The following is a 16940-nucleotide window of genomic DNA, read 5'->3' on the forward strand; positions in this document are numbered from 1 at the left end:
CTGAAGATACTCAGAAGATTCAGGACAATGGTTTGCAATTGTTTTCTTTATTCCAATATAGGAAATTAAATTCAAAGACAAATAAATGACTCACAGAAGCTGCTTAATGAATAATTGGAGTGGAGAAGCAAGGACTCAAAGAGAGGAAAAGTAGCTGTCTTTATCTATCTATAAAGATAGATGCTATCTGTCCCCAGAGATAATAACTGATGCTATCTATAGAAAGCATCATCATCTATAACCATCTTTCTTTCAAAATTTAATTTGGTGATCATAATTGAATCTGCAGTATACAGTGCAAAATATACAGACCTGACAATCTGAATGAACTAACAATGCTTTTGGATCCTTACTTGGGAATTTCAGAGGTTTTGCTGTTTTAAGCATGCAAGCTTAACACTGCATCACTGTGTTTGCAGCATATTTGTGCATGTGACAAAACTGCTACATGTAGAACTTCGCAATATCACAGCTGTTAGTTTGTCAGAAAAAAAATAAAACTTACAGCAATATTAAAAGTCTCCAAGTATAAAAAAGGGAACATAAGGAATGTAATATTAATAATTAGGGAATACAGAAAAATCTCCATACTGGTTCTCTCTTTCTTTGGAGGGAGAAAAATTTGGAGTAATACATGTTGGCTTTAATGTAACATCATTCAGAAACAAATCAGCTGTAAGGAATGGCTGTCACAGTCAGAATACTTTAAGTCATTACAAAATAGAAAATTGCTAATGTTACTCTATTCCCTGTGAGTTGCCTGTGGTTTCTAAGGTAAGAAGATCAATGAAGCTCCAAATGCTAATGGCTAGGAGTAGGTATTTGACCCTAATGCAATCTGAGACAATCAGTAGCTTGGAGAGAGTATCCTCAGACTATTTTTCCTTTGTTAGATGACCTGTATTTGTGTACTAGTACAGCATTAGTCTTTCAGGCTGGCAACCTGCTACAGGTGTGCAGAGAACAACTGGTTTTAAGAAACGTTTTGTAAATCTTTCATCATAAGAGAAACGCTTCTTAAACATACAAACACAACATACAATGTCACAGATACTCTGGACAGTGCCACAGGTCATGAAATAACCTACAGAACCCCCTATAATTTAGAGAGGTCCATGTTTACATGTAAAATGCCCACTGTGTGGGTTTTCTACTTTCTCTTTAGAAAGACATTTTTACTTTCAGCTGGGACATGTTGTATCATGAATAGTTAAACATATATCAAGATAATTAAATCACTAAGTCTCTGTAAACTTGCTTGTATTTTCCTGAATATTTGGTTCTTCAACTGTCACCCTCTTTGAGATAGCGGAAAAGCCAGTTATCAGCATGGGTGCATAATGGCACAGTGACAATAGTGACCACAGAGCAGGGGAGCCACAGATGCCCAGTCTGGATCTTCTGAAGGCCTTCACAACCCAATTCTGCTTTTTTTCTATAAAGAAAATATTCTTTGCTCCTAAAAGAATAAATGAAAGGAAACTTCAGTGATGAGAAACTTAGTTGTGTACTTTGTGATGCTTTAACTGTATGTACAGAAGAAAACCTTTAACAAAGATTTCTAAGATTTTTGTTTTGTTTTAAAAACTGGACCAGATTCTCATTTTCTGTGGTTCAGAACAGGTTTATTGAATGCCCTTTATGAAAGTAAAAGTTTTTTGGCTTACAGAAGGTCATGCAAGTAATTAACTTCAATCAACAAAAAGTGCCAGAAGTCCAGGGGAAATTATGCAAGTGTGTTTCTAAAAATTTTGTGGTAATTGTCTAAGGAGCTTCTAAAGATAACTGAAAGTACTTCTTGCCTGTTGTCAAAGCTTTTTAAAAGCTTTGTTATTCTAGATCTGACTTTGGACAGAGTTCAGTAGTTAATTTATTTTTAATTAGGAAGTTAGCATTATGCTGATGTATAGTCTAAAATAATATTGTCCACTTCGATTACGGCTTCTGATTAATGAGTCATCAGGTACCATTATTAACATCCTGATTTTTGAATCATTAGGTTACATTCAAATCATGTTTTCAAGCTCTTTAAAGAAATATTTCAGTCAAAAACTAATCAGCTGTCTCTTGATACTGGAGCATTTAGAAAAACTTTACTCTTTCTAGATTCCCAATTAATCACACGTTTGTCAAACCTGAATAAACCCAGAGAAATTATTCAGATTGTGAAGCACCACCCCTTTTCAAATTTAAAAGTAAAATCCAAGTAGAACACTAGGCCTTATTCTATTGTCTGTTGGAGATTTACCCTTGAAAAGCTGCCTCGGCTTTGTTGTCTCAATTTATTTAAGCCTTTTTACTTGCCATGTAGTCAGTACTCTTTGGACATGGAGGATTAATTACTTTGAGTGATCTCCTTTTGTCTGCATCATGATTTTCAGGCTTTCATGTAGAAAGCATGCATAGTGTCCTGCTCTTTTAAAAGGTGAACTAATACTGGAGTTTCTTACAGTGTAATACAATTTGAAATAGTTTGCATAAATGGCAGTGAGGGAGACCACGTTTGGTAGTACACTAAGCTTTCTGAAGCAAAGAAGTGCCTTTGCATTTCACATCTGAGAATGATGCCTTGGAGGATGCAGCCCTGACCGCTCCCTGTGACTGCACCTCCTGTACCTGGATGAATCCCTGGTATTCATCCAGGGAGCAAATGGCTTGAACTGATGAATCTGTGTGTGTGCATCACTAACTCAACCTGTGTTCAGACATCCACATGAATGTACTGCTGTTGGACTGTCTCTTGTAATGAAGTTTCTTTTGGAAAGAGCAGGCAAAACATTTCCTTAATGTAATTTATTGTAGTGAACTGAGTGAACTACTTTATTTATGATGCACCAGGAGAAATTGAATCAGGATCATTACAGCTATGATCTCTTGTAGTAGCTGTTATTACCATTAGCTATGTTGTCTCGTAAAACTGACAGCATTAAGCAATAGTTTTTGTTTTTGTTTTTGTTTTTCCATTGAAGGTAGATGACATCAGTAAATATCCACAGGGAATGATTCAGTTGAATGGCTCTGTCTCAAAGAGTCACTTTAAATAGTACAAGCAGAGGATTAGAGTTATAGGATTTATTCATCCAGTCTACAAACCTGAAACATGTAGCATAATAGACAAAATATGTATAATCAAAGAGACTTATACAGAGAACCATTGCTGAAAGCTAGCTCAGAATGCCACAATGAAGTATCAAGAAGCTGACAGGAGCAGGGTTTACTTACTGGAGTTTTTGTTATGTATTAAAATACTAACATACTAACAAGCTTTAGAAGCACTTCTGTATTAAATGACAGTTAATTTCCTGACATTCCCACTGAAAAATGCCTTGTCAGACGTGTTCACATTTATATCAGTGTTTCTCTGGTGTTTTTTTTTTATTTTACTCTTTGTTAGTGTAATTACAGTAATTTTGTGAGTTGCTTACTTTGTGTGTTTCAGTGGGTGAAGGAATATTTATTTATACTCTTTTCAGGAAAATGTGTAGACCTGTGGCACACACTAAATAGCAGAAGCAGATGCTAAAAATAAGTTCTGCCAGCCCTCAACCAACTAGGAATGAAGAAGTGTGGAAGTATGCATATATATTAATTTGTTGAAAACTCTGCTCCGAAAGTACATTCTATGAAAAGAATATCGAGATATGTGTAGGTAGAATTTCAAAGTTATGTGTCTGTGTGTGGAGATTAATACTGTTATCGCCATTAGCATATGAAAGGGAAGCCAGGTGAACAACAAAGAAATGGTATTTAATCAAATTTGTCTTTGTGTACAAAACCAGAGAATCTGATCTTTGGTCTTTTTTTTTTCTTTTTATGGATAAAAATAAGAAATAGAACTGTTCTTCAGTTAAAGGTAAACTAAAGAAAGGAAAAATAAATAACATCATTCTTGTGGATAATGATGCATCAAAGATAACAAAGTCATGGTAAAGCAATAAGTATAGCTTTCAAGTGGCTTCTAAATATCCAGAGGGGAGAGCAAGCGAACCAGGTATATAATGAAAAAATGTAAAATGTACATTAAAGAGTAAAATTGTAATTATCCTATAGGAAGAAAACAGTAGTTAATTCATGAAGGAAGTACTCCTTATATAAAGCAGTTTTCTCACTGGAAGAAAGTTTGGAAGTAGATAATACTGTAGATGTACTGTACTGAAGTAGATAATATTGTTTTTTCACTACCCTACCACTAAAGAGAAATACTAAATTAAATCTTGTTCTAGAGAGAAATTTCAGGCATATCCATTTCAATTAATAAATGTAAAGAAACTGCCTTTTACTCCTAAGATAAATATATACTTTTGACATCTATGGTATTTACATTAGTCTTCTACTTAATGGAAAGCAGTATTGAGACTTTCTTATTATGAAATGATCTACTGATAGATTCTGTGATTTCAATGAAGGAAATAATGAAGAGAAAAATACAAGCTTTGAGTTAATCTGAGTTCCTCAGCACTAAGGTTTTAATTAGAAAGGAGGATGCTTTGTTTTTCATGATGGTGCAGATGTTAATGAACAAAAGTGGATACTAGCATCTGGTCTATTTTGTGCTCCTTACAAGAAGTTTTATAGTAAATAACAGAGTCAATACAGAGTACAATTTGAATCAAATGTACTTTGTTTAGTAATGACATTTTTAATTGTTTTTCACAGTACAAATATACTGACTCATCATTTGAACTTGTATTTCTTTGCAAAAAAGTTCCAAGTGGATCCTAGTTCCCTTTCAAATATCTTGTTTAAAGGTAGTAATTTATTTTGTCTCTGCCTAATAAGTTATTATGAGTACTGTCATATGACAGCTATGGAAAGCACAAGTCATGCACAAAATAAGCTGCCCCAAAAGTCTAGCTTAGTCACAAAGTTCTTCTTCTTCTTTCTAACCTTTGGTTTCTCAGCAGCATGCTAAGAATGGTACTTGCAATGTTCTCTGGAAGCTAAATCGGTGTAGCAGTTCATTGCATACAGCCTACTGAGCAACAGTCAGGTGGTAATAATATAGTCAGGCTATAACTGAACCAGTGACCTAGCTGTGATAGGCTGGTTCCTTGAAACGTTTACATCTTACACCTCCAGGCCACAGATTTACATAATTTAAAACATATTTTATTGCAAAGTAGAGGACAAAAAGAAGAGCCATGATTTTTTCTCGAAGTTTCTGTTTATGGTCTATGTTATTTTTGCATATTTATGCTGCATATAGAAATTGTCTTTGTTTTTTTTGCTGGATTATTGATAGCCACTTACAAATGAAAGTGTTTTTCTGATTACATTATTACTTATTAATGGCTGTGGATTATTGCATCAATGATATAGGATTTAGCAACTTGTCTTTACATTATTGTGGTGGTTTAATACAAGTGAGCACCTAAGAACCATCATGCCATTCTCTCACTCCCTCTCCTTGACAGAACAGAGAGAAAATACAATTTAAACAATTCATGGGTTGGGGTAAGGGCAGGGAGATCACTCACCAGTTACCATCATGGGCAAAGGGAGATTAAAGTCATTTATTGCCCATTGATAACAGGCAAGAGCACTGAGAACTAAAAGTGAACAATAAACATCTTCTTCCACCCACCTTCTTCTACCTCTTCCCCCCAGGCTCTGCAGGGAAATGAGGAATGAGGGTTGCATTTGGTCCATAGCACTGCATCATCTGCCACTCCTTCAGTGGTCACTCTCATCCCCTGCTCCAGCAATGTGTCCCCCACATAGGATGCCATCTTTCCCATATGGGCTTTCCACAGGCTGGAGCTCTTCAAGCACTGCTTCAACGTGGCTCCATACCATGGGGACCACTCTTCTCCATGTGCTGTGGCCTCCTTCAGGCCTCAGCCACTGCTGCACCATGGACTTCTCCATGGCTGCACGTGGAGATCTGCTCCACATGGTGCCCGTGGGCTGCAGAGAGTAGACTGCTCCACCGTGGGCCTCTCCTGGGCTGCAGGGAGCTGCTGCTCTGTGCCTGGAGCACCTCCTGCCCTCCTGCTGCACTGACCATGGTGCCTGCAGGGCTGTACAGTAACACAGGTGTAAGAAGTGAACATTCACAGTCTAAGGGTTTCCTATTAATGCAAGAAATGGGCGTTCACAATCTAAGGGATTCCTCCACAGTCTAGCCATATACTGGTGGGAGACAGTGTAAACTCTGACTTTACTTCACCATTAGAAACTGACCAAAAGTTTACAATTTTTCCTTTCAAATGTGGAACTAATATAATTGTTCCTGATATTCTTACATGAAGTGCAGTGAGCTCTGTCGGGAGATATGTCTGTTCAGACTTCTCAGTGTTCTGGGCATTCAAATGTTCATGAAGCAGAGGACACTTAGAACCTCAGATATTTTGAAGTGAGTAATTAGTTTATTGTTTAGCAGAATTTCTGAAAAGTATTTTTTGATGCTCTAACTACACATTGTATTTTCTCTTACAGTTCAACTGGGTTTAACAGAAGCTTAGTAAAATGTGTAAAAGGTTTAAAGTGATTGTACTGAAATCCATTTCTCTTCTGAATATTTTGCCCCACTGATTTCAGTGGCAAAGCTCACATTAGGTTGAGTGGAGTAAAGCTTTTATTCCTAATTTCCAGTGGAGCGGGGAAGTATTTGAAAAAGCAGATATGATTCCAAGATAAAAATGTGGATCAGGATTTCCAGTTCATACGCAGACTTCTTTATGCGACAGAATTAAGGCTTTTGTATCCATTAGCAAATGTACTTGCAAGAATGCATCTGAAATGTGAGATAGTTTGTTCTGTAGACATAGTCCTAAAATTTTAGGATCCTTGCCTCAAATTAGCTCTGATCAATCCTAGCAACGTAGGGAATAAAATGAATTCTTGGAGTTCATCTTTTGGTTCAGTTTCAAAGGAGTCAAATTCATGTTCCAAGCCATGTTACAGCATGAACCAAAGCATGGTGTGTGAAGGTGGCTGGTAGTTCTGCTTCAGAAGCACATTTTAGCTCCAAACTACAGCACTCATGTGAATGACATGGTTTTTTTTATCTCCATTTCATGAGTTTATATTTTTTCAGAGATTCAGATTTGTCTGTGGTATCATTTGTACAAGAGCTTCAAGAATTCGGTGTCAAAAAATCATGTCCATGTATATTTATTTATCTGTTGTCAGACAGTAGTTCATGCTAAAGCTGAACTTTTTTTCTGTGCAACGAACTCTTGCTTTTGGAGTTACTGATTTATGATGATAGATAAAATATCATGGACACTGGTTTTCAGAAGTTTAGTATTTTTTTGTGTAACTTTTTTGAATTATTTACACCAAATTGTCATGTGCAAAGAGATTCCATCAGCATGAAACTTTCTGTGCAACAAGGATTCAGCAAGGCTTACACTGTGCACACTTGTAAAACAGGTAGACTGTAGTAGCAGTGGTGGGACTCAGCTTGAATGAGTGAAAGCTGAAGATCCATGAATGCAAAGTACACTTTTTTAACCTGAAAAGTTGGTTGTTGTAGTCAAAGCAATACATTTTAGCAGTCGTACGCAGTTAACAATTACAAGAGGAAGAACTGTACTTGAAAAGTTTCTTGGGTCTGTCAGGTAAACATACTTCCTTCAGATTTGACATTCTGTTTACATTTAACAATCACACATTTATTCAAGGTTCTGCTCAGTTTTTGTGTTTGAATTCCCTTAAGAACCTACCCTGGTGCCCCTGAGGTTTAATGTAGTCTGGCATTTTCTTCTGTGCACGTACATCAGTCTACAGAAAAATGCATTTGGTCATTGTTTAGCATGTAGTGGTGCAGGGGCAATGGGCATTAGTTTATTTTACAGGGTCTTTGAAGAACCAAAAAGATTCCTTGGAAGTCTTATTTTACCAGATGATTTATAAAGCTAGAGAGATCAGCAATTTATTCAGGTTTTCTTCAGAGATTTGCTTTTGGTCCTCAGTCTATTCAGTTTCATTTTAAAGTGTTTATTTCTTTGTTTAAAAGGGTAGAGCCTGAACTTTCTGTTTTCAAAACAAGTGTTGAAAGCCATACTAATGAAAAAAAAAAGCTCTTGTCTTTGCACATATTCATATTTTATCTACTTTGTTAATATTCTCTATATTTAGTGATTATTATTAATTGCAGTCATGTGCAGAAGGCTGAACATCAAAGACATGCTGCAGGTAGCAAGATCATCTGGAAAGGTGGTGACAAGCATGACCATGGCCCTGCTGCACCTTTCGCAAGAGCAGCTGAGCACAGTGGTGGCTCTGGGACATGTTACACTCTCACAGAGGGAGGTGGAACATCTACATCCTCCCAGCTTTATTGCCACTTCTTCCCACTATACTTTATAGTGTAGGTTTTGTAGTTTCCCTGATGTGTAAAGATGTATCTGCATTGAACAGAATCCTGAGAAAACAATTACAGGAGCAGGAGTTAACTTGCAGACTTGAGAAGAATTTTTCACATCTCACTAATTTTACTTATGGTGAGTTTGCAAACCAGGAAAGAAAAGAAAAAGCCTCCGTTTTTTAATTTTAACATCATTTAATTTTACTTACCATGTCATTACAGGAAAGTCATTATAGTTTTTGACCTTTTACAGGTACTAAACATTTCTTAATTTTTGTTCTCCTCTCTTCCTCCTTTCCATCCTCCCTCTCTTTCTCTTTTCTTTTTTATGTGTCTATGTGTATATGTGTATTTCTTACCACATCTTTCCCTGTTGCAGAAAGGATGAGAAAAGTCAGAAAAGGAGAAAAGGTGATCAGATGTATAGAAGTTTTGTGGGCAGAGGTAGGACAGTAAGGAGATACATTTCATAGATTTTCCATCCAGCCAGGTTCTTTATTCAGTGTCAAAAGTTTTACACCAGGGGAGACATTGCTTTTCTTCTTACAGCTTTTCTCAGTGTAAATTAAGAACAGTTTTCTATAACTCATCGTTAGAAGGGCCATACTGTCCAGAGAACAGAGCTCCATATTCTCATGAATTTATGTTTTAGGGCATCTTTGTGAAGTATTGGAATGCTGTTATCCCTGTTTACAGGTGCAGAAATATTGTGCAGGATGTTTTGAGAAACATAACTTGCTGCATACCTTGGTGCTCAGACATCTTTAAAAATTTGTTCTTAACTGGTCTGTTCAGTGACGTATAGAAAATCTTCATCAGGGCAGCGTCAAGGTAATGATAATCCGCCTTTCTTCTCTCTGTCAATGCTATAAGCAATTTCAGCATTACATCCTGTAGCTCAATAGTTGATTAGGCATATGGCATGGATTATTTGTTTTGTATTTCTTTTTAAAACACTAAATTAAAAAATCAAACAAGAAAGTGAAATTTTTGTACTATGTCAGAGAAGTCATAATAGTTAAATAAGCAGTTTCATAGAAATCTTGGTTTTATCATCAGTTAGATATTAGTAAGCTGGGAAACCCAGGAGTATGTGCACATCTCTAAAGACATTGCCTTATATCAGTAGAATGTAGAGCTGAAAGAAATATTGCATTATTTTCTGTTCAATTTGCTCACATACTAGTATCCAGCAGAACGGCAGTACTCCAGGGAGGATATGGCAAACAGTATTCAGCTGAAGTGTACAGTAGGTTATTGCAGTTTAACAAAGATGAACTCTGCTTGATTTCAAGGATTTCTCCATTTTCTTTATATCCAACTTAATGTAGACTTCTCAGCATTATTATCATAAAAGTAGTCTAAAGGGACTAGGAATGAAGCCTGGCAGATAGACTTAAAATGAAAGGAGACCCTTGATAGGATTTTGTGACTACAAAAGAATTTAATAAATAGTGGAATAATGATTCACTGATGTAGTGGAAGTTATTGAATTATAAAATTCACAAGAGTTCCTGAAGAAAGGCAGCAGCTTCTGCTGGTAGAATGATTTCCTGCCATTATTTCTGTTCCCACTTCACTGCTTCATTTGCACCTAAACAGAAAGCTTTCTTTTTTTTTTTTTCATTCATTTTAAACATTTGGATACAAGATTCTTAAAGCATTTGAGGTTTCAAAATATCTTAAATATCTTCTATCCTGTCATCTTCAGCTCTGGTAAGAAGCCAGCAGAAGTTTATGAATTATGGAGATACAGAATTTCAACTTCTTCAAGCTCTGTGGGGTAATTGATAGAGTTGGTGATTTAGGCAACCTTCATGCATCCACTAGTAAGGAGTTATTTGTCAAGTGTTTCAGGAACTGAAAAATAATTAAGTGCTTTGTGATAGTGGCAATTTTATGTCATGGCTTTGTCCCACACAGTCTAGGAACAAATTAGACTTAAATCAGTCACTCTGGCAAGGTCCCCAGTTCTTACTGGAAATGTGTTGGCAACTTAAATACAGAAAAAAAAAAAAAAGATGGAATATAAATGCTAAACTAAATGATGTGGAAAACAACACACTAGTACGTAAAATTCACTTTGGTGTTTAATACAAAAATCAGTGAATGTGTTTCATGGTAGCGGGGATTTTCCAGCATGCTTAAGGTTTCAGTGCTGGCACACAGCAGATATCAGTCAGCTTTGCTGCAGAATTTAACTCAGTATTGTTGTATAGTGCTCTACCTCCTTACAAGTAGAAGGCTACTGCATTTACCACACAGCTTCTCCTGGCTCTGGGAGGGAAACACAAGTCTTCTGCTCCTGTGATGCTGTCAGAAAGAATATGCAGGAAATTATTTTCCATGCCAGAGGAAGCAAGCTGTGATTACCACTCTGGAAGGAAAATAAAGAAGGCTATGAAAAAGAGCCAGTCCAAATACCCAGCTTCTTGGCAATAATTACTGAGCTAATGGATTTCTTTAATGGATCAGTCTTTTCACTTATGTGATGCTTTACATCTTAGGTTTCACTTTGTTTATGGTGCCTAAGTAGAAATCTGTCTTAGGGATACATATATCAGACAGTGCTAAGGCATGGTAAAGCTAAAATGCAAAAGAGTCAAAAGCCAACGCAGTGTGCCAAGCAGGGCATAATATGGGAGCTGGTTTTATGCTGTAGGTGTAGGAGGTAACCTGTGAGACCAAATATGTGACTTCAGCGTCTCAAGGAACACAAGAATCTGACACATTTGTGTGTGTGTGTGTGTGTGTGTGTGTGTGTGTGTGTTTAAAGACTAGTGAAAGCATTTCTCAAAGGTGCCCTCCAACTATGACTCAGCATGAATACAGGTAATGCTTAAGAGACAGATATGAGATATGCATCTCTCAAAATTTTAAAAACAATTAGATCTCAATACTAATACTTGAAAGTAATAGCAAGATCGAGTGTAAATTAATGTACTGTTTTTATACTACAAAAGCAGTACTCGTTTTCAACCTACATTCTTAATATATTGCATATTTGAATTACTGAAGGACATTTGTGGTAGGCATTATAAGCATAAGTGTTAGTAAGAAACCTCATTTCTTTTCTTGGCTCAAGCACCAGACACCTGTCCCACAGCAGGAGGCAGCAAGCAGTCTCATTAATGTCTATTTGTTGCAGTACAGGAAAGTATTACCCCCAGTTTTTGCAGATGGAAAGACTGGAATTGCAAAATTAAGAAACTTGTTCACAGCTTCAGGGGTTCCATACTCCCACTTCTGATTCTGAGCACTTAAATTACAGGCTGTGCTTTGGAAAAAAGGGAGTACCTCTGTCATGTAGAGATGAAGGGTATGATATTTCTTTCATGATCTACACATCATTCCATTCCAGTGAGTGGAATTGACTGGGTAACTCTGAGAGAATTAAACCAAAACTTCAGGAGATTTTTAAAAGTGTGAAAGAGCACAAATCCTTCTGAGCCTTATGTCTTATGTTCATAACTAGTTTTGGTTCTACAGAGCCTATCACTCCATGCTGCATTATTTCTTTCTAGGTGAACAATTTTTCATTATGATGATTACTGTTTAGTTCAGATCAAAACAGACAGAGCCCAGACAGAATCAAAACAGCTTCTCTACTCGCTTTTCCTTCCCAAAAAATGATAATAAAAATATATAGTTTGAGGTGATGAGCTAAAGATGTGAAGCGTTCTCATCTTGCGAACTGATTGTACTGTGCCTGTTTCAAAGAGCAATTTTTTCATACATACATAATGTGTGTGTGTGTGTGTGTGTACAGCTAAGGTATTTTTTCATTATTCACTTTGAAAAATCATGCTCTGCTGCTGCTCATTTTAGCAGAAATAAACAGCTACCACTCTGCTTATCATTCCTCCACACAGACAGTCTCTGACCTTGTTTTCTCTGTCACACATATGAATCTCTGTTAACGTAAGCAGCAAAACAAAAATCTCTACTGGAACAAGACGATATACTCTGTTCCCTGTGGGGATACTCTAGGAAAATAAATATGTACAAAACATTAGCTGCATTGTTCCTTGAACTTTTGAAAGGTATTCAGAAACTGCGATGATGAGCAGTATATAAAAACCTGGCAGAATGGAAGAGAATTGCTTGAAACTGTATTGTTTTGCACTGAACAAATTATCTGTAATTGCAGTAATATTTGAATTCTGCCAATAAGCAGAATTTAAAGGTGGATAATAGAATACCTGATGATCAGTCCATTAATTACCTTTGTGTGTCTGTATTTAAGTAATATTCTTTGAATCGGCAAATATGACTTAAAATCATCCCAAAGCCAGAACTGCTTTTTTTCTGTAGTTAAAAATTGTACATGCTGTCCTCAAATAGAAAAATAATACTTCTATCTGAAAATTAACTGTATTGGAATATTAAGTGCTTTTGGCTTTTCCTCAGGAAAAAGTTATTTGGCATCATCTAAGTTAATTAAGAAACCTTGCTTCCTTAAGTGTCTCACTGTGTTTAATTAGGGGAAAAATGTTGGTCCATATTAAACTGAAGTTCACCTTAGCTCACCCAGTAGTTTTTCAGTCAATAACATGTAAACTGAGATAGGCTTGGGTTTTTTTGTCTGTTTTGTGTGTGACAAATTGAAATACATAACTAGAAAGTGAGTTCATTTTGTTGCTATTAGGGTACTTCCCAATAAGAGTCAGGAGGAAGCATACTGAAGTCGCAGTAATTCTAGTTTGCCTCCAGCACTCTTAAAATGAATTACTGTGTGATGCCAATGGCATGGGTCAGTAAGTCATCAGCTGTTTCCTTCAATACTGAAAACTGGGAAGGATTTTTCTTTAGCTATTTCACTCTTTAAATACTAGCATTGATTTGAAGTCACAGAGCTTTTCTGTTTTCCTCTTCTCCAACAAGCTTCCTAGGAAAAAGAAAAAAATATTTTTGGGAGGTTTTTTTTATACCATTTTTCGTTGACGCAGGCATCTCTTCCAGAGGAAGTCCCTCAGAAGTTCAGCTAGTTGATAGATAATCATGGAACTTTTCTTTCATATCCAAGAACTAACTCAAAGGCAGCATTTTCTCTACAACTTAGTTGGCTGAGTTTGTAAATCGTCCAAAGGTGAATGCGTCTGTGTCTTTGATTTAAGGGTAAAGGGGAACGATTTCTAGCAGTGCAGATCTCTTCTGTATTTTAAGATTAGGCACTCCTTTGGCAGCAATAGTTACAATGTTTAACCTATTCCTATATTGCCAGCACTCTTACCTACAAGTTACCTACTCCTGCAAATCTGCATCTACATCCAGACCTGTCAGATTCAAAATAGGTGACAAAGTGATAGGAACCACAGTAATTAACTTTGCCTAGTCCTCAGTGAATGCTAGGGATTGGTATTTGGTTGCCTTCCAGTGAGTGACTTAATAAGTTATTTTGTAAAGTAAAAAAAAACAAACAAAAAAAAATCCCAGAAATGTGCCTGCATAAGCAATTTGGCCAAAATTTCTTTCTATCAGCACTCTGTGCAGTCAAACATTTTCTGAATTGTTGGCAGTGTTTCATCACTTCTGGACAGTTCTTCTACCAATGAAGCATAATCTGGGCTGTCCAGATTTTACCAGGAAATATGGGTATAAGTACAGGTAGACAGTGTGAAAGGTGTGGCTAGCTAAGTGTTGTGTTGATATCCCACTGCAGTGTTTTGAAAAAACTGCTTAACTTAATTGGACTTGTCACAATGAGGTCAGAAATCCTGCAAGAGACTTCGTGATTGTACTGAGTTCCTGGAGACCTTTCTCTTTTGAATACACCTACTTATTTTTGTAATATCTAAATAGAGGGTGTTGTGTTTTGTTTTGTTTTTTAATTTCCTTGGTGTTTGAGGACCTGTCTTGCCCAGCACCATTTGACCGGTCGTTTATTGCTTTGAGGATCTGGCTGGGGGAAGAGGGTTTCTGTAAGCACCAACAGGTGCATTCACAGGTTGGATGACAAGTAAAGTCAATTTTTTAGCATTGTCAGAGAAGATAGGATTTTTTACAGAGGAGCCAGCATTTACAATATTATGTATGCTGCCTGTCTAAACCTGCGGTCGCTTGGCACTGAACCTCTAATGGTACTGGCCAAGTAATTTAGATGGCACATGTGTTCAGATGGCACAGCTCCACCTACGTTCAGAGTCAGCCAAGAGATCATCCATCTAGGAGAATCAAGTGATGCCGCAAATTTCAAGCCAAAAAAACGTTTCCAAACAGCTGCCTGTCCCTATATCACATAGCTACCTATAACTGAGATGGTATGTGATTGATAATCTAGTCGTTGCTGATTATCCTTCAAAGTATAGCCCCTCTGTAGATACAGATACCTTAATCCTGCAGTGCAGAGCTGGTCCTGGGGTGGTTAAGGAGAAACAATTGCAGTTCCTGCTGTCTTTTTATTTTTATATAGCTAAGGAAGTAAAATCATTCCTGTACTTTTTCTAGAATAAAAGACAAAGTATTTCTGCTGAAGACTTCCCCATTGCTATCTGTTAAAAGGAACTTGGAAGAATGTGAAACTTTTAAAGCAGTTTAGGGTTTTGAGCAAAGCTTTTTGCAAGCCTCAAAAGTCCAAAGGTGTTTCAGTCATCTCTGGTAAACAGTGAGGGAGGCCAGTATGGCAGCAGCAGTCATGCCCATGAGATCAACACTCATCCTTGAGAAATAGAAGTTGTTAAATACATCCCTTGAGAGCTGCTTTTGCTGTCCAACCTGAAGTTCTAGCTTTTTGTCTTGAATTCAAGGAGTTAAGTTCTTGATTCTGAGAAGGTCAAACTCAGCAGAGCTGCATGGACTTCAGCAAAACTGTATAGTCCAGGCAGCACCCTGATGCCTTAACAAACAGTGAGAGACAAAAGAAAGTGATGAGTGAACAGATATATATGAAGAGATATTCACAAACCTTTCAAATAATTAATCTGCCCCTGTACCAAAGAGATTGAACATTTTCTTTGAAGAAAAATGCTAGCATCAGGAAAGTTCTCTCTGTGGTTACTTTCAAAAATTTCTAGAAAGATTAAACAATGGTATCAGAGGCCCAAACACAAAATATACCAGGCAGATCATCAACTGGTCACAGCCACAGGAAAGTGAATTATGGGAAGCTTCTTCTGTCTTCTGAAGCAAGTGATGTGGCCCATTGCTGGACACCTTGCAGAGCTTCTGTGCAAGCCATTTCACACAAAGTCTGCACAATATGTGTTCCATTGCAGGCTTCTTATTTTAGCAGAACACCAGAAATACCTGTTTCTCATATAGTAACTCTTAATCAGAAAAATCAACAATAAATCAATTGCAACAGATAGGAATTAAGCTAAAGGCCCTAAATTTTAAATCTAACCTAAGTCAATGGACGTGGACCTAGAAGTTAGCTCTAAGTTCAGAAGCTTTAAGCATAGGAGCTGGGTACAGCTTATGTAGTTAGGTGATGACACTTTGATCTCATTAGACTATGGCATCAATGTCTGTTTTATCAATGATCACTGTGTAGTAGGGGAAAGTTATGTTTGTGAATGTGTTCAATTTCTAAATTTGAGCTGGTTTCTGTACTACCAGATAGCCTTTCATATCTGGGCAGGTGTTCTGAGCAGCACTGGGTGGACCAAAGACAAGCTGAATCATGCCACCATAATTAAGGTCCCTTGGCTCATGCAGATGAAGAGCTATTTGAAAACTCAGATTTAACCGAGAATCAGAAGATACCAATTAAGATATTTTCCTTTCATATTTCAAGATGCTCCAGGCAAGCATAATTTTCCAAGTCTTCATCTATTTTTTTTTCATATCAGAAGGATTCGAAAAAGTAAATGTTTAAAATACCTCACTGGTATAAAAATGTACATTTTCTTTCATTTAGTTCAATAGTTGACCAATTTTTGCAAAACTTTTTGCAAAGTGACAGCATGCTAAGAGTGTGAAGGAATAGGAGGAAGAGAATTCTTATTTGCATTAAATAATTACAACCTTCAGATTGGAAATAAAGTTGTTAAATATTCACAGTATCACAGAATACCAGAATGTGTGTTGGCCTTTGGATTTTCATCTCAGAAGAGCTCTTTTGAAGCAAATTTCTCAATTATTTCAGCTCACTGCACTTGGATCCACATAGTAGCATGATCTCAGGGCACATCAACTGGCCTTTTTCCCTCAAGAAATTAAACTGAACAACGAGGTCCAAGAGTTCATATAATGCATTCCTGCTTCTAATGAGTATTCAGTCCAAAGACAGACTGAAACTGGTCTGAAGTAACCCCTTTGAAACATCAGTATTGTGGACATTGTGTCCCTTGAACCAATGTTGGACTTTTCAAATCTCTTCATATCACATTACACTACCAAAGAATGCTTCTCCGGAGAAAAAAAAAGTAAATGGCAATATGATTATGAGCTTATGCTGTTGAACAAGCATGTTGGAGGGGTTTTTTGGTACTTTTGTTTGTTTGCTTTGAGGCTGTTGTGCTTGTTTGTTGTGCTGTTTTTTTGTTTGTTTTGTTTTGTTTTGCAGGAGGTGTATTTTAGTTTACTTCTACAGAAAATATTACTATCTTTTTTTATATTTTTATTGCAAGCATCACTACAGCAGTATTTAGAGAGTAGTTTGGATTTCAGGACGTGTCTAATATTT

At 36.8% G+C, this 16940-nt stretch overlaps 1 protein-coding gene across 2 annotated transcripts in view; it reads left to right on the forward strand.

Moving 5' to 3' along the window:
• PRKN (parkin RBR E3 ubiquitin protein ligase) overlaps window positions 1-16940 on the forward strand; it is a 712245-nt gene that overhangs the window by 628326 nt on the left and 66979 nt on the right. The window lies entirely within an intron of this gene.

This window comes from Numida meleagris, chromosome 3 (genome assembly GCF_002078875.1).
Source record: "Numida meleagris isolate 19003 breed g44 Domestic line chromosome 3, NumMel1.0, whole genome shotgun sequence".
In the NCBI taxonomy this organism is placed as follows: domain Eukaryota; kingdom Metazoa; phylum Chordata; class Aves; order Galliformes; family Numididae; genus Numida; species Numida meleagris.